The sequence below is a fragment of the Papio anubis genome, chromosome 15 (genome assembly GCF_008728515.1).
Source record: "Papio anubis isolate 15944 chromosome 15, Panubis1.0, whole genome shotgun sequence".
In the NCBI taxonomy this organism is placed as follows: Eukaryota; Metazoa; Chordata; class Mammalia; order Primates; family Cercopithecidae; genus Papio; species Papio anubis.
The window spans coordinates 28,700,491-28,726,402 of record NC_044990.1 but is presented as its reverse complement, the minus strand read 5'-3'; the positions used below and the strand labels follow the sequence as shown (position 1 = coordinate 28,726,402).

The 25,912-nt window shown below is 37.6% G+C and overlaps 1 long non-coding RNA gene across 1 annotated transcript in view; it reads right to left on the bottom strand.

Moving 5' to 3' along the window:
- Window positions 1–3,188: 3,188 nt before the first annotated feature.
- LOC110741648 overlaps window positions 3,189–25,912 on the bottom strand; it is a 28,810-nt gene continuing 6,086 nt past the window's right edge. Inside the window, exons 2-4 of the long non-coding RNA XR_002518213.2 lie at window positions 8,473–8,483; window positions 5,835–5,986; window positions 3,189–4,976 (exon numbers count right to left, since the gene is read on the bottom strand). This is a non-coding gene — a long non-coding RNA (uncharacterized LOC110741648). The remainder of the gene's footprint in view (window positions 4,977–5,834; window positions 5,987–8,472; window positions 8,484–25,912) is intronic.

Below are 25,912 nucleotides of genomic sequence, written 5' to 3'. Positions count from 1 at the left end.
AATGAGGCATGAAGTCAAACCTATTAGGATGGCTAATATTTAGAAAGTTGACCACATCCAGTGATGGCAAGGAAGTGAAGCAATTGGAACTCTCATACACTGTTGGTGTGAACGTAAAATGGTACAATCACTGTAGAAAACAGTTTGACAATTTCTAAAATGTTACACATGCACCTACCATATGTTCCAGCCATTCCCACTCATAGGTTTTTACCTAAGAGGAAAATAAATATGTTTGTATACAGTCTTGTACAGAAATATTCATAGCTGCATCTTTTTTTTTTTTTGTAATAGCAAAAAACTGGAAACAGCCCAAATGCCCATCATCAAGTGAATGGATAAAGAAATTGTGATATAATCATACAATGGAATATGACTCCACAATAAAAAGGAGTGGACTATTGATATATTCAACAGCATTGATGAGTCTCAAAATGAGCATTCTGACTGAAAGAAAAGAGAATTTTTAAAAAGATTACATGCTGTATGTTTCAATTTATATAAAATCCTAGAAAATACAAGTTAATGTGTAGTGACAGAAAAAAAATGAATGGTTACCTAGGAAAGAGGAATTTCAAAAGGACCCAAGAAAACTTTCAGGAGAAGTGGGTTTATTAGCTTGATTGTGGTGGTAGTTTTAATAAGAATATACATATGTTAAAACATCAAATTGTACACTATTATGTAGGTGCAGTTTATTGCCTGTTGGTTATGTCTCAATAAAACTGTTAAAAGAAATTATGTCATGCTCAAGAAAAAAATATTTGTAGATTCAGTAAAAGACTATCAATACTACCTTACCTACTATAGTACTGAGGTAAAAGATGATCTATTAACCTTTCAGGATTCCAGTTGTACATGTAAAATAAAGAAAAAAACTCACTTCACTCAAGAATTATGAAAATTATTAGCTAGTATTGACTAGGTCAACTGAAAATGCCAAGTGTTGTGCAAACTGCTTTATTTTTAGTTATACAATATAGTGGTTATTTCAGATTCTTGGATCTGAGCATGTCACTGTTGGCTGAATTTATCCCTAAATCCTTCCATTTGGGCAAATGACTTGATTTGCAGTATCAGTTCAGTATATCTGTAGTTCAAGATTCCCAAGAGGCTGTGCTGGTGTACTGGCAGATTGTATTTTGGATGTAAGTGATTTGCTTATATAATCTGTAAACTAGAAACTGACAAGCATGGCAGGCTTCACAAATATAAAGAATGTTATTATTGGACTTCATCTGTAATCAATTTATCAAATGCACCTGAATAGATTTTCTCAAGAGAGAGTTTAGGTACTTCAACGACAGAAGGAAAAGCCTTTTCTCCTTGAATCTTCACATTCACTAGCTAAATGGGCTAAACAAGAAGCACATCAAAAAAAGAAAAGGAAAAGAAAAACCGCACCCTGGAGTGACACAAGACTGAATTCTAGTCCCAGTTCTGGTACTCATCTGCATGAGACCTTAGGCAAGTTACTTCACCACTTCTGTTTCTTTCTTTGTAAGAAGGGAGCAAGATGCTAGCCTTCTGTTCCTCTTAACACACATCATCCAGAAAGTTTACAAAACCACCTCATCTTCAATATTTAGTTTTAAACCTTCACTGCAATGTTGTTCCAGTATAACACTTTGGTAAAGGAAAGGAATTATACTAGGGTCTTGCACTATAGCTTGACCTGACCCTCTAGGGCTCACGTTAGATAAGTATATTGATTTTAGCCCATTTATAAAGTTACTTGGGCATCATTACCAACTCTTGCAAAATGAAAATTTTATTTAATTGACTAAGGTTTACGAGACTTTAAAAAATATGGCAGCACATTGATAAATGAGTTACACAGTCACAGCCTGATTCATTCTACAAATATTTGCTAAGTACTTACTGTGTGACAGGGAGTCCACAGTAGACAAATCTCAGCTTACTGTTTATTATGGACTGAATTTCCCCGTCTCACAGACACACACAAATTCCTATACTGAAGCTCAAATCCCCAGTGTGTCCTATACGTGGAGATGGGACCTTTTAAAGAGGTAAATAAGGTTAAAGAGATCGAAAAGATGGGCCCTAATACATCAGGACTGGAGTCCTTACAAAAAGAAAAGATACCAGGGATACTCGGGCACAGAGAAAAAGGCCCTGCAAAGACACAGCAAGAAGGCAGCCATCTTCAAGCCAAGGACAGATGCCTCAGATGAAACCAAATCTGCAGACACCTTGATCTTCGACTTCCAGCCTCCAGAATTGTGAGAAAATACATTTTTGTGGTTTAAGCCACCCAGTCTGTGGTGTGTTGTCATGGCAGGCCTCACAGAGTAAGACATCATTTTTAATTAAGAAACGGACATGCCTGGTTTGAGATTTTTGAGTCAGAGGTCAAGAGAAAATTTACACAGTTTGAAAGCTGAAAATGTAGAGAAAATGTGTTTTCGGAAATGCCCTGAGAATGAATACCTTTCTACAGCCATTTCTTGGGTCTTGGCCAGCTTTTCTCTACGTGTCGTTAAGGAAGAGTGTTTGCACACAAGAGTGAAGTTATCACACCAGGCAATCTGTCAGCAGAGGAAAGTTTACACAACAGAAACGGTGACTCTGCAGCACCCCTGGCCAGCAGTCTTCCAGGGCCTGACGCTTGAACCTGACCATCCCCTCTTTGACTTTTCGTCCCTGTCCCAAAAGTTCTCACTTTTGCTCTTCCTCTTTCTCTCTTATGGAAGAAAACCAGTCGGGACTGTGCATCCACTCAAAGATGAAAAGTTGGTCCTGAAAACTGGTCTTGTAGCAACTGCCCTTGAATACCTATAGTTATACAGGTGTGCTGTCTACTGTGTGTGTTTGTAAAAGCTTTGGGGTTCTCAAAAGAACCTCTCTGTGTCCTCTACAACAGTGATCCCAAACCTTTTTGATACCAGGGACTGGTTTCAAGGAGGACAATTTTTCCACAGACACGGGGCGGAGGAGGATGGTTTCAGGATGATACAAGCACATTACTCTTATGGTGCAATTTTATTTATATTATTATTATTATTATACTGTAATATATAATGAAATAATTATACAATTCTTCATCATGTAGAATCAGTGGGAGTCCTGAACTTGTTTTCCTGCAACTAGACAGTCCCATCTGGGGGTGATAGGAGACAGTGACAGATCATTATGCATTAGATTCTCATTAAAAGCACACAATCTAGATCCCTTGCATGCGCCGTTCACCATAAGGTTCACACTCCTGTGAGAATCTAAAGCCACCACTGATCTGACAGGAGGCTGAGCTCAGGTGGCAATGGAGTGATGGAGAGTGGTTGTAAATACAAATGAAGTTTCACTCACTCGCCTGCTATTCACCTCCTGCTGTGCGGCCCTGTTCCTAACAGGCCATGGACCAGTAACCAGGGGTTAGGGACCCCTACTCTACAAGGTGGCTCCTGGTTTCTAGGTAATTTTATAAGCCAAGAGGAGATATCCCCATCCCATCCCAGGAAGCAGGAGAAAAAGGAAGCAGGGAATAATGTAAAGTATAGAGGATTGAAAAGAAAACCGACTTTAATTCTGCCTTCATTCCCCTCTCCCCATCTCCCCCAGGGAGGCCTTCACTATCCTCAGAGCTTCAGCTCTTGCCTCTAAGCTGGTGGTTCCCACATTGTGTTCTCAATTCCAATTTCCCCGAGAGTGCTAGTATTATATCTAAGATCGTCTAGCTGACATTTTCACCTAGATGAAATTTCACCAAACTCACCCCTCAATATTCTAACTCACCATAACCTTCCGGTAACATTTTGAGGGTTCTTATGTGTCCCAGACCATCTCATTAAATTTAGTTATCCGTTCACTTCCAAGTATAAGATTCTTTATTTTGAATGTCCATCCCTTTGGCCTTTTTACAATAGAAACGTTACTGGGACAGTGTTTTTCCATTTCATCTATTTTTTTAATTACTCAAATGTCCTGTCTTTAATAACTAGGCTAAATGCTACTATTTCTAAACAATCATTTTTATTCACAAAAACACATTTTAGACCCTTTCCACATCCCATCTTCGTCCTATGAGTATGTGAGATTTTTATGGTCTCACAGACAGTTTTGGAATAAAGAAAAGACTATTCAGAGTTTACTTTGGTTTTAAAAATTAATAGTAAGTGAGTTAATTTTATTAAAGTTACCAACCAAATAAATACCAGGCATGGACCAATGATGAGAATGTGTTATGAATCAAGGATTCTGACTGATCCTCTGAGCACCTGTCACACGTTTAAAAAAGAATACAGAAACTTGATTATTCCTTAAACTTTTAAGTTCAGCTTACAAGTATTATTTTATCGGTAACTGTAGCAGATTTTAACAATCACTTTTAAGAGCTCTTTGGATAATATTGATTCTAATGTTCAAGTGTTACAACTAAATTTATAAATTTAACATATTCTATATACTTTTTAAGTACTTCAATTGTATTTATCCAACAAATTTTCCTTTGTACTTAAAGTAATTCTTATATATCTGATCAATTAAACTTGTAAATATGGTGAATTTTAATTTTATGCCAAATATAAGCTAATTAAAATTTCAACCTAAAAATCACAGCTCAACACCAACTATTCAAAAATGTAAGATGTGTCTTTTTTTTTTTTTTTTTACATATGGACTTCCATTGTTCCAGCACCATTTATTGAAATGACAAAAAATATTATTTCTCCACCGAATTGCCTTTATTCCTTTGCCAAAGATTAGTTGACCATATTTGTATGGATCTATTTCTGAGTTCTCTATTCTGTTCCATATCTGTCTTTTCTTGAAAACGATGTCTTGATTATTGTAGCTTCACAGTAGACCTGGCAATTGGGTAGTGTGAGTTCTCTAACTTTGTTCTTTTTCAGCAGTATATTTGCTATTCTAATTCTTTTGTGTTTCCATATAAATGTTAGAGTCCGTTTCTTGATATTCACAAAATAGTTTGATGGAATTTAACTGGGATTGCGTTGAACCTATAGATCAAATTGGGAAGAATTGACATTTTAACAATCCAGTCATGAATACAGAGTATCTCTCCATTTATTTGAACCTTCTTTGATTTCTTTCATCAGTGTTTTATGGTTTTCCACAGATAAATCTTATACCTAGTTTTTTTAGATATATAACTAAGTATGCCACTTTCGGATGCTATTACAAAGGGTTTTTTTTTTTTAACTTCAAAGTCCAACTGCTTATTACTGATATACAGAAAAGCAACTGATCTATGTTTATTAACCTCATATCTTGCAATCTTGCTATAATTGCTTTTTAGATCCAGGAGTTTTTGTGTTGATTCTTTGACATTTTCTACATAGATGATCGTGTCATCTATGAATAAAGACAATTTTATTTCTTCCCAATTCTTATCTCATGTTATTGCACTCACTAGGACTTCCAGTATAATTTTATTTATTTATTTATTTATTTATTTATTTATTTATTTATTTATTGAGACAGGGTCTCACTGTGTCATCCAGGCCAGAGTGCAGTGACACAATCTCAGCTCACTGCAACCTCCAACTCCTAGGTTCAAGCAATTCTCCCTTCAGCCTCCTGAGTAGCTGGAACTACAGGTGCACACCACCACTCCTGGCTAATTTTTATGTTTTTTGGTAGGGATGGGTTTTCACCATGTTAGCCAGGCTGGTCTTGAACTCCTGACCTCAAGTGATCCACCTGCCTTGGCCTCCCAAAGTGCTAGGATTACAGGCATGAGCTACCTCACCCAGCCCCCATACAATTTTAAATTGGAGTAGTGAAAGAGGACATCCTTGTCTTGTTCCCAATCTTAAGGGGAAAGCATCCAGTCTCTCACCTTTTTAGTATGTTACCTTTGAGATTTTTGTAGACGGTCTTTATCAAGCTGAGGAAATCCCCTTTATTCCTGGTTCAATGAGTTTTTATCATGAAGGGTGTTAGATTCCATCAAATGACTTTTCTACATCAAATGATACAATGGTATGATTTTTCTTCTTTGGTTAGCCTGTTAATGTAATTGATTACATTGAATGATTTTCATATGTCGAATCAGCCTTGGATACCTGGAATGAATCCCAAATGATAGTAATATATTACTTTTTATACATTGATGGATGCAATTTGCTAATATTTTGTTGAGGATTTTTGCATCTATGTTCATAAGAGATATTAGCCTATAGTTTTCCTTTCTTGTACATTTTCTGGTTTTGGTATTAGGGTAAGGCTGGTTTCATAGAATGAGTTAGGAAATATTCCTTATGCTTCTATTTTTGTGGAAGAAATTACGGATAATCGATACCATTTCTTTCTTCACGGTTTGGTAGAATTCATTGGTCCTGATGCTGTCTTTTGGGAGAGGTTATTCATTATTGATTCAATTTCTTTAATAGATATAGGACTATTTAGCTTATCTATTTCCCCTTTTGTGAGTTTTGATTGTTTATGTTTCAAAGAATTGGTTCGTTTTCTCTGCGATATCAAATTTTGTCATATGGAGCTGTTCATAGCATTCCTTTATTATACTTTTAATGTCCATGAGATTGTGTCATAAAATATATTTTTTCTATTTTAAAGACTCTTAAAAAACTTCTGTATTCTTTTCATATGCTTCCAGTCTTGGAGTCATGCAATTTGAATGGATATTAAAATGATAGCCCCCTTGAATTCTGGACATATCTCACTTATTTGTCTCTCTTGTTGCAACTTCCAAAGTTGTTTACCCAATAGAATTAGAAGGAATGTAAGCATAGAGGATTTAAGCAGTTTTGCCCTAAGAGAGCAATAGATCTGTCTTGTAATTCCAGCTTTAAATTGTTCATTGAATAATTGATGTAGACTTGTCATTTTAAACATCAATCTTGCTACAATTATGTATAGTATTAGAATATTTAAGAGAAATTAAGAATCAGCATATGTATAAATAGGGAGGAGTACAATTTGTAAATTAAAACATTATTCGAAGGCCATCTTAAGAGTGATTGTTAAATTTGTTGACACAAATAAAATGATAAGCTGTAAGTTGAGTTTAAAAACTAAAGGAATAACTAGGTTTTCAAATTTATACCTTTAAAAAGTGAATATTAATTTTAAAACCAAAATAAATCCCTTGAATTCACTTTTGTGGGCCAAAAAAAACCCACTTTTGTGGCCACCAAAAACTCACATTTCCTAGTTGTAACATTTTGGGACAACTTGCAAGTACAGAAGGCCGGACGAGCAGTACAGAGGGTGGATTTCACAGGTGCTTGGTAGGGGTTCCATTCATAAGAGAATGCCATCCCTGAAGATAACCTGACACCTGAACATAATCTATAACTAAGGGTTATAGTCTCTTGGGGCTTGAAAAGGCAAACCAATTCCAAACCACATAATTTTACTCTCTAATGGCTGAAAATTAATAGGGAATAGAAGGAGAAGTAGAAATTGTGATGAGATTGGCCCTGTTTTTTTAATTGTCTACTTCATAATATCTCCAGGCATACTCCACTTGTTAACTCTTGGAGCTGATCAGAAACTTATGTAGGGGCTTTAAAAGACAACCTCAGACACTTCAGAAGATTAACAATTTTAATCAATGCCTCCAAGTGTGTCTAACAATCACAGCAGCTAATGGTATATGGCAGATGCCACAGGTATAATGTTCAGCCACAAACTCATTCTCCATCTAGCTAAACATGGTGGTCTTCCCTTCTGAGACCTTGTGTGACTGTCTGTTTGTCAAGGACTCTAATCTTTTAGATGAAGAGAAATACACAAGTACAGGCTACTTTATCCTGATCCCAAACAATTCATTATAAACAAAGTGGTCACATTTACTAGTGGTAAGTAAAATGCACAAGGAGGAGAATGAACATTTGCCCAGTGCATATTATCTGCCAGATATCACAGGAATTATTTCAAGTAATACCATAAATAATGACATATTTATGTTACTTATATTATTATAAATATAACTGTATATTAATCATAACATAACATATTAATCATTACAACCCTGTTAGGTAGATATTATGATTCCTGTTTAGTTGAAAATTGAAGCTTAGAGAGTTTTCATAATTTATCCAAGTTCATAAGGCAGGAAATGACTTGAACTTCCCAGGCTCTTGCACTTAATTCAACACTGTCCAGTAGAAATAGAATGCCAGCCACACATGCAAGCCACATATGTAATTTTAAGTATTCTTGTAACCACATTTATAAAGTAAGAAGAAGAAACAGATAAAATTAATTTTAATAACATATTTTATTTATCCCACTTTGACCAAAGTATTATAATTTTAGCATGTAAATCAATATAAAAATTATTAATGATATAGTGTACTTTCTTTTTTTCATACTAAATCTCCAAAATCCATCAAGCTCTTTTAGCACATCTCTATTCAGACCAGTCACATTTCAAGTGCTTACCAGCCAGGGGCTACCACATTGGATAGCACAGATCTAACCTCTGCGCCATCCAACTTCCCTAGATTAGAAACAGCTATACTGCACCTGCAACAAAACTGAGGAGAAAAATGTTACAGATTAAAAGTTAAATTGCTAGAAAACCATACATTTTCTGGTCAAAAGACAAATGAAAGGAAGTAATTCATTAGCTGCACTCCTCTGCACAATAATCATAAATGCACCAAATGCACTGAGCTATTTACCTTAGTGGGACGGGAAACAAACTATCTAAAACTCATAAATCCACACTTCAGAAAGTGTAGACTGCAAGAGAGAGTAATAAATCCAAATGAGTCCTATATGAATTCTGCTTGGCTGTCCTTTTTGAAATGATTTTAGAGGAAACCCCCACAAATTGTATAGTCCTACATGAATTTTATCCCCTCCCCATTTCCCTCAAGGGACTTAGTTTGGGTAAAGGAATTTCCTTTATTTATTTTCCATTTCCTTCTTGTTGTAATTGTATTTTTATCCATCCTGCTTCCCCCACTTCCCTCCCTCTCTTCTTTAGCTGGTTTCCCAGATTCTGAAGCTTACACTTAGGTTTTTTGTTTTGTCTAATTTTTGAACATTACCCGTGTTACTTTGCTGCTGCTTTTCATTGATTGCCCGTAGATCATGTTCCCTCCTGCCTGGAGGAAAATGAGAAAACCTTTCCAGCACCATGATGCCTCCTGGTAGGAGCCAGGGACCGAGTTGACGGACTTAGCAGGATACCTGGTTGGGGAGTGTGGGATTGGATGGGGTGTGGGGGTGGGATGTGTGCAGCTGCTGAAGGAAGTTTTCGAAGAAATAAAAAAACTTATCATTCTGCATCTTTGGTCTGGTTTATGTTTACAAAATGAAAATAGCTTGACTTTTTAGACTTCAGAATAATACCAAAAAAGGAAAAAGCACCTGAAGTCCCACTTACCAGAGGGAACCACGGTTGGCATTCTGGTTTTTAGAAAGTCTTCATTTAGTCTTTAACCCACAGAAGGTTAGTGAAGCAGCCCCACCCCTTTATCCACCCCTAGTCCAGGGCGAGAAGGGAAAGGAGTTCTGACTGACTTCTCAGATAAAGCAATTTTTGAGTCTGAAATAAGCACACAAGTTAAATTACAAATGCCCTATCACCCGCTCAAGCTGCTAGTAATGTTTATCTGAATATATGTCCTTTTGAATGTAATTATGGGCTAATAATAAGAGCAGTAACAGTAATACCTGCCGTTGACTGAATACTATGTGCCAGGCATTAAACTGGGTGCTTGCCACATGTTCTCCCATTTTAACTCTTGTTCCAGTCCCAGGAGTTAGGGTATTGTTTGCATTACACAGGTAAAGAAGCTGAGACTCAGAGAGGTTAAGCCCACCTAGTAAGTGACAGAGTTCAAATTTGAACGTAGGCCTGTCTGATTCTAAAAGCTATGTTATTCTCACTATACCATGCTGCCACAAATTGCCAAAGTCATTATAAAAAGCCCCAACTGTGTCATCCAGAGTTGAGTGTTTATTGTTTGTAAGAAAACAGTAAGTTACTACATTTACCCTCACCAATTTTAATACTTAAAAAATTGAACCTAAGAACTTGAAGTCAAACATGAAGTAATCTACTACTGGCAGAAAGATACCTAGAATTCCCACCAGACACTTTCCCTAGCCCCGGGACAGCAGGAGGGTTTCCTTGCTGCAAGAACTCCGTATCCCAGTAGGCTCTGGAAAGTGGATATCTACCAGCCCACAGCCAGCACTTTCAGGAGAGCCTGAGTACTGGATGGGGGCAGCACCCCCCTTTTCCTATAAAATCAAGAGAAGGCTCTAAGAAACCAACTCATAAAAGAAACCTGTCTTTGATCAAGAGAGAACTTTTGCCTCTAAGTACCATGTGGCTTGGGCTGTTTTCTCAGGGGTAGAGTTGGGATTGTAGTGAATTAAGAAATTCACATTTACTATCCATAATCTCTGTATCCAAATACCCTAATGCCAGCCTTGATTTACAAGTACTTAAGAGCTTTAGAGGAAAATGTGTTCATAATACAAAGAAGAAGCATAAAGAACTTTTGGCAGTGGGTTAAGCTGATGAAGCAAGGTACTACCAGCTCACAGGAAACTCAGTAACAATTAGGTAGCCAATAACCAAGCAATGAGCTCTTCTTTAGATTACTGCTCTCCAATGCTGTCATGTCATGGCAGTCAGAGGTAATGATAATAATTGCACGACACAATGGAGTAAACTGGAAGAGAGCTGGGAGAAACCACTATGACTTTCTTATGTATTTATGATTGAAAAACTGAAAGTATTAGAGAAGCTATTAAGTATCGAATTATTTTAAACTTCCAAATAAGATCTTTCCAAATTTTTCTTTAAAAATTTCAGCTTACGCCTTTGAATCTAACTTTTTCCTATGAGGTTTTATGCATAAAATGGCTACATGTGCTTTTCCACCTAGGCTTCTTAAAGTCATGCTGTCTTTAAAATTCTTAGTAACACCAAGCAAAAATTTGCACAAGCAAGTGGATAAAATTGTTTAAACATCTTATAATCATTCAAAAATTCATAACTATTAAAGCTGTTTAAAGAATCTAAGCTCTTCTTTTAAATTAAAATATTAGCTGATAATATACATGTGTTGCAAAACCAAATTTTTTCATGTTAAGAATTTCAAAATAATAATGAAATTCTAATGGGCAGAGTGCACACAAGTCATTAGTACAGTGCTCCTGAAGATAAGATAGATGTCACTCCATGGACATATCAATAGCAATAACACAGGAACAGAACTATCAATGTGTGAAGGCAGAGATTTGGAGTGGCCACCTACGACTGTGCTCTCCATCAAGGCAACTAATCCAGACCAATATTTCATGCCTATAATCTGTTCACGCCCACCCATTGGGAAGCGCTGCCCTACATGAAGATTACAAACCTGCATGGGACTCCTTCCAAAGTTCAGTCTGGTTTTTCATTCACTACACACATTCTAGTTCCTGCAATTGAAACAATCTTTCTCTGTTTACCTGTTTGATATCACCCCTTAACCTCCCACTAATCAGAGTTCTCCTTAGAGAGGATGCCCATCAACTTTCCTTCTTCATATTACACAAGAATCACCATGGGATTTCAAGAAGAAAGTCCACTAATATATTTCAGATCTTTAAATTAAAATATTCTTAATTAACGTAACTTCTTAAGAGCTTTTATACTTAACTTTTAATAAACTTTTATGGTCCAACAGGGACTTGCACGTACATCATCTTCAGATCCTTAGGCCCTTTCAAGAGACAAGGTGAGTACTGTTTTTCCCATTTTAAAAATGAGAAGCTGACACAGAGAGACTTAAGTAACTGGCCCAGAATCATTCAATTAGTAAGCAGGGGCTCAGATCTCCTGACTCACAGTCCAGTGCTTTTCCTCACCCTGCCAGCTCTTATCTACATTAAGGTAGCTGCCGGGGGCTCCCAGGTTCCCTACTAAAAAAGCAAACGGTGGCAATGTAAAGAGGAGCTGTTACCTTTGTGTCTCTAGGGTCTGAAGTCCTTCGCCCACTTACTGTGACCTGAAGTGGATGTACTTCGAAGTGCTCAGAACTGTCCAGGGGAGATCATATTAAAAGGGATCTGGATCCAGGGCAGGATGAAGAAAATCACTCTTTCTTCTCTTCCATTTCCTCTATTTCCCCACCCTTCCACTCTATCAAACTCGACTGAAGGCAACTGCACAGAGAAAAGGAAATCACAGAGAAAAGCAGAGTCTACATATGAAGGACGGGAAAGTCCCTCTTTGCCTTAAGGTGGTAAAAGGTTAGGAGTTTCCATGGAGCCTTTAAAAACCATTACTGGCAGGGTTGTCTCTTTCACCCTAACTTCCTCCAGCATTTGTTACTCAGTGGGCTCCTATTATGGACGGTGCTGTACCTTAGGAACGTCTGCACTGCTGGTTTTCTCTCCATTAGGGTCAAAATGGGCCTATACACTCAGGAGGTGTTAAACTCTTAGGGTGGGGGTCCAGGAACTATCATGCTTTGGATGGAGAACACAACCGTGAGACCATATAATTACAGAATTGGATTTCTTACGCATCACTGAAAATATTATGGCAAATGTCAGCAAAAAGATTGCAGAATGAAGCTTAGTTCACTCCCAGCTGTCTCTCAGCAGATGTATCCTGCTTCTCAGAAAGCAGAGCTTTGTATATTCATCCAGTTAGAGTCCATCTCTCTAGATGATGAACTGTCATTGCCTCAAATTCCTTGATGATTTTAGCTTTAGCAACTTTCTTTGGCAACTTTTGCTGCCATGATTATCTTCCTCACATGGCTGTCCTCCTTCTGTCAGAGAACAGGGAAAAAACACCCTGCTAGCTGGCTATTATCTTGCCTTCCTCAGCTCTGGTTCCTGCCAAGTTTTCTTTATGCCTTTCATGCCCTAAAGCCTTTGCTGAATCCCTCAAGAACCGATAAATCAGGATTTCTGTCAAGGTTGTTTATACTGCATTACTATCTAAGCCCTTTTCTATACAAATCAAAATGAAACTACACCACTGTTTTAATTTCAAAATTAAATTAAAATATTTCCCATGAAAGACTGATGGCAAATGCTTCAGGTGAAAATCCAACACTAAAAACCATCTATAACCGATTCATTTAACTTGATTGTTGCCAGAGTTTGCCATTGTTATCCCACCTTGGTGATAAAAAGATGTTTCACCCCTTCATCATATGGGTTGGTTGAAAATCTCAGAAATTCTTAGGTTATGCCAGTAAAAATTATAGTAATAAGATAAATAATGGTTTACAATTAAAATTTCAAGAGCAGTAAAGATGGTGACTATCAAAGAGTTAAAAGTTAATAATGTAATTTAATAACCTCCATACCCAATGAAACATCGAAATGGTCTATAGTAACTAGGCTTTTATGTATTTTGAACCTATTTTTTATTTTTATTTTAATTATTTCTAATTTTGTACTCCTTGAAATAAAAAACCTATTAACTCAAGAATAAGTTAAGCAAAATTTGTTATACGCTAGCAAGTAACAACTTGCATAGTTACAAAGTTCTACTTCTTTTCTTTTTCTGTTTGCAAATTCAAACTCCCATAGTTCTAGGGCACTAATTATACCCTCAACTTACTCAGCTTTTGGTGGGGCTGGGCATAGTTAACCCTTCATTCCTTTTTGAAGCATGTTTCTCTGTTGGCTTCTCTGATCACACATTGTCCTGGGTTTCCTTCAACCCCATTAGCTGTTCTTCCTCAGCTTCCTATACTGGCTTTACCTCATTTTCCCACCTTGAATTGTTTGTGTTCCTCAGAGCTAAGTCCTAAGCTTTCCTTTTCCTACACTTTCCTTAGTTAAATATGTCATCCTGAGATTATAAAGACTATTTGCTTCTTGACTTCCAGTGCTACATCTTTGTCCTAGACTTCTTCCCTCTCTCAACTTCTGCACATGGATGTTTTAAAGAGCTTAAATTTTACATGGAAAATATAAAAGGAATTAAAATTCAAGTAGTCAAAGAATAAAGGATCTAGAATAGCAATATATTTCTGCTTATCTCCTGCTTCAATATCCCCCGCAAAAGCTTTTTATAAACTTTGTTAAGGTATGATTGAAATAAGGCAGTCTACATGTGTTTAAAGCGTATAATTTAATTAGCTTGGGCAAGTATATATAATTGAGAAACCATCACCGTGATATTTCCACACCACCACAAACCATCACCACAAATATTTCATCACCCCAAAAGTGTTTTCATGTCCATTTGTAATCCACCCTTCCATTTACCCTCATTTCCAGGCAAACATTGATCAACATTCTGTTGCTGTAGATTAGTTTGTGTTTTCCAGAATTTTATATAAATAGAATCAAACAATACGTATCCTTTTGTGCCTGGCTTCTTTTATTCACCAAAATGATTTTGAGATTCATCCATGTTGTTATGCGCATCCATAGTTCATTCCTTTGTATTGATGAGTAGTATTCCATTGTATAAATCACTATTTATTTATACAGTCACCTGTTGATGGACCTTTGAGTTGTTTTCCATTTGGAATTGTTAAAAATAAAGCTGCTGTGAACATTCATGTACAGGTTTTGTAGGAACATATGCTTTCTTTTGGGTAAATGCTCAGGAGTGGAATGGCTGGGTCATGCTATAGGCATACGTTTAACATTTTCAGAAACTGCCAAGCTGTTTTCCAAATGGTACAACAGAAACAGCTGCACCATCTTAAAGTCCCATCAGCAAACTGTGAGAGTTCCAGTTGCTCCACAGCTTTGCTTTGTCAGCATTGAGTCTTTTTGATTTTTGCTATTCTAAGGGGTGATGTTGAACCATCTTTAAGTGTGTTGATGGACCATTCATATACCGTTTTTTTGTGAAGTATCTGTTTAAACCTCTTAACCATTTTCTTATTGGAGTTGTAAGAGTTCTTTGCATATTCTGAATACAAGTCTTTTGTCTAATACACGCACTAAAAATATTTTCTTGCAGTGTGTGGTTTGCATTTCTGTTCTCTTTATAGTGTCTTTCAAAGACCTAACATTTTAATTCCAGTAAGTCTAAGTAATCGATTATTTTTCTTTACAATTAATGAATTTTGTGTTCTGCCTAAGAAATCTTTGACTACCCAAGGTCATAAATCAAAACCATAATGAGATATCATCTCACACCAGTCAGAATACCTATTATTAAAAACTCAAATAACAACAGATATTGGTGAGGATGCAGAGAAAAGGGAATGCTTATATACTGTTGGTGGGAATGTAAATTAGTTCAACCACTGTGAAAAGCAGCCTGGAGATTTCTCAAAGAACTTGAAATAGTCTTACCATTCAACCCAGCAATCCCATTACTGGATCCATATCCAAAAGAAAATAAATCATTCTACCATAAAGATACGTGCACTTGCATGTTCATCGCAACACTGTTCACAATAGCAAAGACATGGAATCAACCTGGGTACCCACCAAGAGTGGATTGGATAAAGAAAACATGGTACATATACGCCATGGAGTCCAACACAGCCATAAAAAAGAATGAAATCATGTCCTTTGCAGCAATGTGGATGAAGCTGGAGGCCATTATTCTAAGCAAATTAATGTAGAAAACCAAACACTGCATGTTCTCACTTATAAGTGGGAGCTAAACAGTGAGTACTCATGGACATAAAGATGGTAACAACAGACACTGGGGATTAGTAGAGGGAGGAAGGAGAGAGAAGGGCAAGGGCTGAAAAACTGATTATTAGGTACTGTGCTCAGTACCTGTGTGATGGGATCAAGCATACCCCAAACCTGGATATACCATGCAATATACCCAGGTAACAAATCTGCACATGTACCACTGAATCCAAAATAAAAGTTAAAATTATTTTTGAAAAAAGAGAGAAAAATGAAAAAGAAAAAAATTAAATAATGCCCAAAGTCCAAATAGTACCGTTCCTACTGAAACTATTCTGAAAAATTGAAGAGGAGGGACTCCTCCCTAACTCATTCTACAAGGCCAACATCATCCTGATACCAAAACCTGGCAGAGACACAACAAAAAAAGAAAACTTCAGGCCAATATCTTTGATGAACATTGATGCAAAAATCTTCAACAAAATATTAGCAAACTGAATCCCGCAGCACATCAAAAAGTTAATCCATGATCAAGTAGGCTTTATCCTTGGGATGCAGGCTTGGTTCAACATACATAGATCAATAATTGTGTCATCACATCAACAGAACTAAAAACAAAAACCATGTGATTATCTCAACAGATGGAGAAAGGGCTTTCAATAAAATTCAACATCCCTTCATATTAAAAAGAAACCCTCAACAAACTAGGCATTGAAGGAACATGCCTCAAAATAGTAACAGCCAGCCGGGCACGGTGGCTCATGCTTGTAATCCCAGCGCTTTGGGAGGCCAAGGCAGGCAGATCACTTGAGGCCAGGAGTTCAAGACCAACCTGGCCAACATGATAAAATCCCCGTCTCTACTAAAAATACAAAAAATTAGCTGGGCGTGGTGGTGGGCACCCAGCTACTTGGGAGGCTGAGGCAGGAGAATCACTTGAACTTGAGGGGCAGAGGTTGAAGTGAACCGAGATTGTGCCATTGCACTCCAGCCTAGGCAACAGGAATGAAACTGAGTCTCAAAAAAAAAAAAAAGCCATTGATGAAAAACCCACAACCAACATCATACTGAACGGATAAAAGCTAGAAACATTCCCCTTGAGAACTGGAACAAGACAAGGATGCCCTCTCTCACCACTCCTATTCAATATAGTACTGGAAGTCCTAGCCAGGATAATCAGGCAAGAGAAAGAAATAAAAGGCATCCAAATAGGAAGAAAGGAAATTAAACTATCCCTGTTTCCAGACAATAGAATTCTATACCTAGAAAACCCCATAGTCTTCATCCAAAAGCTCTTAGATCTGATAAACAACTTCAGCAGAGTTTCAGGATACAAAATCAATGTACAAAAATTAGTAACATTCCTATACACCAACAATACCCAGGCTGAGAGCCAAATCAAAAATGCAATCTATTTACAATAGCCATGAAAAAAATAAAATGTCTAGGAATACACAGGTGAGAGACCTCTACAACAAGAATTATAAGACACTACTGAAAGAAATCAGAGATAACACAAACAAATGGAAAAACATTTCATGCTCATGAACAGGAAGAATCAATATTGCTAAAATGGCCATATTACCCAAAGCAATTTATAGATTCAATGCTATTCCTATCAAACTACCAATGCCATTCTTCATGGAATTAGAAAAAAACTATTTTAAAATTCATATGGAATCAAAAAGGAGTCCAAATAGCCAAGGCAATCCTAAGTAAAAAGAGCAAAGCTGGATGCATCACATTACCCCCACTTCAAAGTATACAACAAGGCTACAGTAACCAAAACAACAGGGTCCCGGCATAAAAACAGACACACAGACCAATGGAACAGAATAGAGAGCCCAGAAATAAAATCGCACATGTACAACCATCTGATCTTTGAGAAAGTAGTCAAAAAACAAGCAATGGGGAAAGGACTCCCTATTCTATAAGTGGTGCTGGGATAATTGGCTAGCCATATGGAGAAGATTGAAACTGGACCCCTTCCTTACACCATATACAAATATCAACTCGAAATGGCTTAAAGACTTAAATGTAAAACCACAAAAGCCCTGGAAGATAACTTAGTAAATACCATTCTGGACATAAGGCCTGGCAAAGATTTCATGACGAAGATGCCAAAAGCAATTACAACAAAAAAAATTGACAAATGGGACCTAATTAAACTAAACAGCTTCTGCACAGCAAAAGAAACTATCAGCAAAGTAAACAGACAACAGAATGGGAGAAAATACCTGTAAACTATGCATCCAACAAAGGTCTAATATCTAGAATCTATAAGCAACTTAAATTAATAAGCAAAACAATGCCATTAAAAAGTAGGCAAAGGACACGAACCAATACTTTTCAAAAGAAGACATACAAACAGCCAACAAGCATAAGAACAAATTTTCAACATCACAAATCATTAGAGAAATGCAAATCAAAACCACAATGAGATACCATCTCACACCAGTCAGAATGGCTATTACTGAAAAGTCAAACAATAACAGATGCTGGCAAGATTACAGAGATTACACACTGCAACCTTATACACTGGTATAAGGTTGTACACTGCTTTTACACTGCTGATGGAAATGTAAATTAATTCAGCCACTGTGGAAAGCAGCTTGACCATTTCCCAAATAATTCAAAGCAGAATTACCATTTGACCCAGCAATCCCATCGAGTATATGCCCAAAGAAGTATAAACTGTTCTACCATAAAGACACATGCACATGTATGTTCACTACAGCACTAGTCACAATAGCAAGACATGGAATCAATCTAAGTGCCCATTATTGGTAGACTGGATAAAGAAAATGTGGTACATATACACGATAGAATACTATGCACCCATAAAACAAGAATGCAATCATGTCATTGGCAGCAACATGGGTGAAGCTGGAGGCCATTATCCCAAGCAAACTAACACAGGAACAGAAAACCAAATATAACATGTTCTCACTTATACGTGGGGGCTAAACATTGAGTTTATATGAACACAAAGAAAGGAACAATAGACACCAGGGCCCACTTGAGAGTAGAGAGTAGGAGGAAGGTGAGGATCAAAAAACTACCTATCAGATACTATGCTTATCACCTCTATGATGAAACAATCTGTACACCAACCCCCATGACATGCAATTTACCTATATAACAATCCTCCACATGTACCCCGAACCTAAAATACAAGTTTTAAAAAAAGAAAATATAATATAAAAAAATTAAAATTGTTTAATTTTAACTGTCAAATACATTCACAATTAGTTGAAAAAATGAAATATTCAAACAATACACAAAGTATTAAATAAAAGGTAAAATAATTATATTCTCAAAAAATATAGCACCATTTAAATTTTTTATTTCATCTTGCATCAATTCTGGTAAGCTACATTTTTCAAGAAATCTGTCCATTTTATTTAAGTGGTAGAATTTGATAGCATAGCATTTTCTTATTATCTTGTTATTGTCTAGGTAATCTGTGGTTAGCACCCCTTTTTATTGCTGATATTGGTAATTTGTTTGCTCTCTTTTCCTTGGCCAATCTAGCTAGAGGTTTGGGGTTCATCTTTTCAAAAACTTAGCTTTTGGTTTTCTTGATTTTTCTCTTTCACTTATCTGTTTTCTTTTTTATTTCTGCTCCTATCTTTATTATTGACTTCCTTCTACTACTTAAGGGTTACTTTGCTCTTCTTTTAATTTCTTAAGGTAGGACCTTAGGTTACTGATTTTAAATCTTTCTCCTTTTCTAACATAAGCATTTAAAGCCATAGTTTTGGCTCTAAGTACTGCCTTAGCTCTTTTCACAAACTTTGTATATTTGCATTATCATTCAGATAAAATATTTTCTAATTTCTCTTGTCATTTTTTTCTTTGACCTATGAAACATTTGAAGTATGCTATTCAATTCATAATACTTGACGTTTTCCTAGATACCTTGTTATTGATTCCTAATTTAATTCTGTTGTGGTCAGAAATATACTTTCTATGATTTTGCTTCTTTACATTTTGAAATCTGTTTTATAGCTTACCACCCTTTTTTTTTTTTTTTTTTTTTTTTGGCCATTGTTGTTCATCTTGGTGAATGTTATGTGCATTTGAAAGAAATAGGTATTCTGCAGTTGTCAGATGTAATGTTCTATAAATATCAATTAAATCAAGGAGGTTGACAACGTTGTTAAAACTATCTATACCTTTGTCTAGCTGTTCTATCAAATACTGAGAAAGAATATTAAAATCTTCTGTCACAATTGTAGAATTTCTATTTCTCCCTGTAATTTGGTTAATCTTTACTGCAGTATTTTAAGTCTCTATTAGTAGGTGTGTGTACACACATAAATGAAGTGTCTGCTTGACAAAATGACCCTTCAATCATTATAAAATCCCCCCCCTTTGTCTCTAGAAATACTGTTTGTACTGAAGTCTGTTTTATCTGACATTAAAATAGCCAATCCAATCTTCTCATTCTTACTATTTGTATGGTATATACATTTTACATTTGTTCACTTTCAACCTTTTTTGTATATTTATATTTAAAGTGTATTTCTTAGGGGCAGCATATAATAGGGTCTTGATTTTTATGCATTCTGTCAATCTTTGCCTTCTAATGGAGTATTAAGATCATTAACATTTAATGTAATTATTGCTATAATTGAATGTAGCGCTTCCATTTCTTTTTTTTTTTTTTTGGTTTCTATTTGTCTCCTGCTTTTGTTGTTCTTGTTCTCTTACCTCCATTCCTTTTTTATTTATTTATTTATTTTTTTGCTTCTTTTGAATTCTTTGAGTATTTTTTAGTATTCTATTTTATCTTCATTTTTTTCACTATATCTCTTTTGTTTTTGGAGTTTTCTATTTATATACCTGGTATATATGATCTATATATATGTTCTTTTGTTTGTTTGTTTGTTTGTTTTCAGACAGACTCTCACTCTGTCCCAGGCTGGAGTGCAATGGTGCGAACTCCACTCACTGCAACCTCCGCCTCCCAGGTTCAAGTGATTCTCCTGCCTCAGCCTCCTGAGTAGCTGGGATTACAGGCATCTGTCACTATACCTGGCTAATTTTTGTATTTTTAGTAGAAATGGGGTTTTGCCATGTTGGCCAGGCTGGTCTCAAACTCCTGACCTCAGGTTATCTGCCCGCCTTGGACTTCCAAAGTGCTGGGATTACAGGCGTGAGCCACTGTGCCCGGCCTATATTACATATATATGATACAATATAATATTATGAAGGTCAGGTGTGTGTATATATATATATACACACACACACACCAGGTATATATATCATATATCATATTCTATATAGAGTTCCTATGCTACCATTTTATGTAAGTCTTACAACCATAAGACTTTTATCTCCTCAACTTTTTTTCTTTTTTTTACAGAATCTCACTCTTTCACCAGGCTGGAGTACAGTAGCACAATCTTGGCTTCACTGCAACCTCCGCCTTCCAGGTTCAAGCAATTCTCCTGCCTCAGCCTCCCGAGTATCTGGGACTACAGGTGCGCACCACCACGTCCAGCTAATTTTTGTATTTTTAGTAGAGGCGGGGTTTCACCTTGTTGGCCAGGTTGGTCTCAATCTCTTGACCTTGTGATCCACCTGCCTTAGCCTCCCAAAGTGCTGGGATTACAGGTGTAAGCCACCACGCCTGGCCTACCTCCTTAACGTTTATCTCCTCAATTAAACTTTATATGTATTATATATACATATATTATCTACATATATTGAAAATCCCTCCGGAAATGTAAATTTGTTTTCAGTGGTAGTACCTAAGTCCAGGAAAAAATATTTACCATTTCTGTTGCTCTTCTTTCATTCCTGAAGATCCAAGGTTTGCTCTGGTATCATTTCCTATCAGCTTGAAGAACTTACTTTAGCATTTCTCATAATGCTGATTTCCTGGCAATATATTCTCTTAAATTTTTTAATCTGAGAATGTCTTTATTTTGCTTTCATTCCTGGAAGACATACCCACTGAATGAAGAATTTTAACTTAACAGTTCTCTTGCAGCATTTTCAAGATGCTGTTTGACTGTCTTCTGGCATTCCCTGGCTTCTGGTAAGAAATCTGCAGTCATTTGAATGGCTGGTCCTCTGAATGTAACGTGCTTTTTTTCTCGACTGTCTTTCAGGATTTTAAAATTGATCATTGGTTTTTACAGCTTTTATTTCCATGAGTATCAGGTATCTTTTTTTTTTTTTTTTTTTTTTTTTTTGAGACGGAGTCTCGCTCTGTCGCCCAGGCTGGATTGCAGTGGCCCGATCTCGGCTCACTGCAAGCTTCGCCTCCCGGGTTCACGCCATTCTCCTGCCTCAGCCTCCGGAGTAGCTGGGACTACAGGCGCCCGCCACCACGCCCGGCTAGTTTTTTGTATCTTTTAGTAGAGACGGGGTTTCATCGTGTTAGCCAGGATGGTCTCGATCGCCTGACCTCGTGATCCGCCCGTCTCGGCCTCCCAAAGTGCTGGGATTACAGGCTTGAGCCACCGCGCCCGGCCAAGTATCAGGTATCTTATTCTTTTATTTTATCCTGTTCAGGGTTCATTGAGCTTCTCGAATCTGTAAATTACGTCTTTTACCAAATTTGAGAAAAATGCTGGCCATTATTTCTTCAAATATATTTGTCTATCCCAGTCTTTTTATCCTTTCCTTCTGAGATTCCAGTGACACCTATCGATATTATGCTATATAGGTCACTAAGGTTCTGTTCCTCTTTTCCAATATTTTTTCTCTGTTCTTCAGATTGGATAACTTCTATTGATCTATTCTTAAGTCCACTGGGGTGTTTCTTCTATATTTTCATTTGACTATTCAGCCCATCCAGTTTTCAGACACTGCATTTTTCAGTTCTAAATTTTTCATTTTATTATTTTGCAGTTTTAAGATATCCACTTGGCTCTCTTTCTGTTTCTCTGATAAGAGCTTCTATCTTCTCATACATTTCAAGGGTGGATTCCTTACTCCATGGTATGCAGCTATAATAGCTATTTTAAAGCCTGTGTCTGATGATTCCAACATTTGGGTCACCTTGATCTGGTCATATGTTGATTATCTTTTCCTTTGGTGTAAAAATGTGAACACATTTTTCTGGTTTTTTTATGTGTCATATAACTTCGGAATGGTATCTGGGCATTGTGGATTTACATTTTATAGACATTAGATCCTATTATGATCCTCTGGAGAATGTTAATGTTCTTGTTTTATGGCAATCAACTGTTTAGGCTCAGACTGCAAGTTCTATCCTGCCATCTGTGGGCAGTGGTTCAAACCTCAGTTTGGTTGTCAAAACCTGTACTATGCTAGCTGCATCTATTACTCCTCTTTTTCTTTGAGAATGAGCCTGAGACTGGTGCAGATTCATATACAGAATTGGGAATCTTTTTCTCCAGTTCTCTCCACTCTGGTATTCTCTCTTCACTCCCCATCCCCCTGGAGCCCCTTTTCTTAGTTACTCTAGCCAGCAGAACTGGGTTTCTATTGAGATTTTATCTGCCCACACTGCCACCATTCCCTCACTGCTCCATAATGAGAACTCTTGGGGTACAGCTGTAAGAAAGAATGGAAAAAATGAGAAACTCACCACCTGTGGTTACTTGTCCAAGTTTTGACCCTCTTCAACAATCTGCCTGTTTCCGTTTACTTTTCAAAATCCTCAGATAGTGTTTTTTTGTTTGTTTGTTTGTATTTTGTCCAGAGTTTATAGTTGTGATCAGTGGGAAAGATGGGCTATATTGGGATGATTTTGCCATGCCAAAAACAAAATGCCCAATAGCCTTATAGGTTGGAAATCAGGGTATTTCACTGCCATTTCAGTTATTTAAATCAAAAAATTCTATCAGTGGCATGGGGATGTGTGTGTACATGTATATGGGCATGTGTGCTAAGCAGCACTTGATCAATATGTCCCATACACTAATATAAATTCATATCTCAAAATATTGTTGCATTGCTTAAGTAAGATAATGGAAATAAGATTCCCAGTACAGTGTTTGATAAATTGCAGACACCGGTAAATATTAGCTTTCTTTGCCATTATTAAGTATAAAGTATACTGCACTGCAATGACTGTTTTTTACACAAAAATAATATAACTATGATGCAAAGTTGAGATGCCTAAACATGGTTTGGCATCTAATTATTACAGGCACTGAGTGTTTCTCTTTTTGTTCTTAATCATATACTACTCCTTAGTTTTCTCTTATTTACTGTTTCTCTGTTGATAACAATCGTCTGTGTCACTGGGACAACACTGAAGTTAGGCACACCTACAGCATTAACCAAAGAAGAATCTGTTTCCATAGCTTGACCCCATCCTAAAACCTTAAGTCAATTTTCTGCCTGCTTTGCATCATTGTCACACACAATGGAATTGCCTGAAAGAAAACCACACAAAAAATAACCTTCTGAATCCAAACTCACTTCAAAGTGAAGAAGTTCTCCATATGCATCCAAGAATACCAGGGTGCAATCCATGAATGGCACATGATATTCAACAATTAATAAAAGATTAGTACGGGCTGGCAAGATGGCTGAATAGGAACAGCTCCCGTCTGCAGCTGCCAGCTAGATCAATGCAGGTGGGTGATTTCTACATTTCCAACTGAGGTACCTGGCTCATCTCATTGGGACTGGTTAGACAGTGGGTGCAGCCCATGGAGGGCAAGGCAAAGCAGGGTGGGGCATTGCCTCACCCGGGAAGCACAATGGGTGGGGGAATTCCCTCCCCTAGCCAAGGGAAGCCATGAGGGACTGTGCCATGAGGAACGATGCACTCCAGCCCAGATACTATGCTTTTCCCACAGTCTTTGCAACCCACAGACCAGGAGATTCTCTCAGGTCCCTACGCCACCAGGGCCCTGGGTTTCAAGCACAAAACTGGGCAGCCGTTTGGGCGGACACCAAGCTAGTTGCAGTTTTTTTTCATGTGCCACTCATACCCCAGTGGGGCCTAGAATGCCAGCAAGACAGAAGTGTTCACTCCCCTGGAAAGGAGGCTGAAGCCAGGGAGCCAAGTGGTCTAGCTCAGTGGATCCCACCGCAATGGAGCCCAGCAAGCTAAGATCCACAGGCTTGAAATTCTCACTGCCAGCACAGCAGTCTGAAGTCAGCCTGGGACACTGGAGCTTGGTGGGGGGAGGGGCATCTGCCATTACTGAGTCTTGAGTAGGCAGTTTTCTTCTCATGGTGTTAAAAAGCTGCTGGGAAGTTCGAACTGCGCAGAGCCTGCCACAGCTCGGGAAAGCCGCTGTAGCCAGACTGCCTCTCTAGATTACTCCTCTCTGGGCAGGGCATCTCTGAAAGAAAGGCAGCAGCCCCAGTCAGGGGCTTATAGATAAAACTCCTGTCTCCCTGGCACAGAGCACCTAGAGGAAAGGATGGCTGTGGGCACAGTTTCAGCAGACTTAAACATTCCTGCCTGCTGGCTCTGAAGAGAGCAGCAGATCTCCCAGCACAGTGTTTGAGCTCTACTAAGGGACAGACTGCCTCCTCAAGTGGGTCCCTGACCCCCATGCCTCCTGACTGGGAGACACCTCCCAGCAGGGGTTGACAGATACCTCATACAGGAGAGCTCTGGCTGGCATCTCATGGGTGCCCCTCTGGGACAAAGTTTCCAGAGGAAGGAGCAGGCAGCAATCTTTGCTATTCTGCAGCCTCCACTGGTGATATCCAGGCAAACAGGGTCTAGAATGGACCTCCAGCAAACTCCAGCAGACTTACAGCAGAGGGACCTGACTATTAGAAGGAAAACTAACAAACAGAAAGGAATAGCATTAACATCAACAAAAAGGACATCCACATAGAAACCCCATCCAAAGGTCACCAACATCAAAAACAAAAGGTAGATAAATACATGAAGATGAGGAAAAACCAGCACAAAAAGCCGGAAAATTCCAAAAACCAGAATGCCTCTTCTCCTCCAAAGGATCACAACTTCTCTCCAGCAAGGAACAAAACTAGATGGAGAATGAGTTTGATGAATTGACAGAAGTAGACTTCAGAAGGTGGGTAATAACTAACTCCTCTGAGCTAAAGGAGCCTGTTCTAACCCAAAGAAAGAAAGCTAAGAACCTTAAAAAAAGGTTAGAGGAATTGCTAACTAGAATAACCAGTTTAGAGAAGAACATAAATGACTTGATGGTGCTGAAAAACGCAGCACAAGAACTTTGTGAAGCATGCACAAGTATCAACAGCCAAATCAACCAAGCAGAAGAAAGGATATCAGAGACTGAAGATCAGCTTAATAAAATAAAGCATGAAGACAAGATTAGAGAAATAAGAATATAAAGGAACAAACAAAGCCTTCCAGAAATATGGGACTATGTGAAAAGACCAAACCTACGTTTGATTGGTGTACCTGAAAGTGATGGGGAGAATGGAACCAAGCTGGAAAACA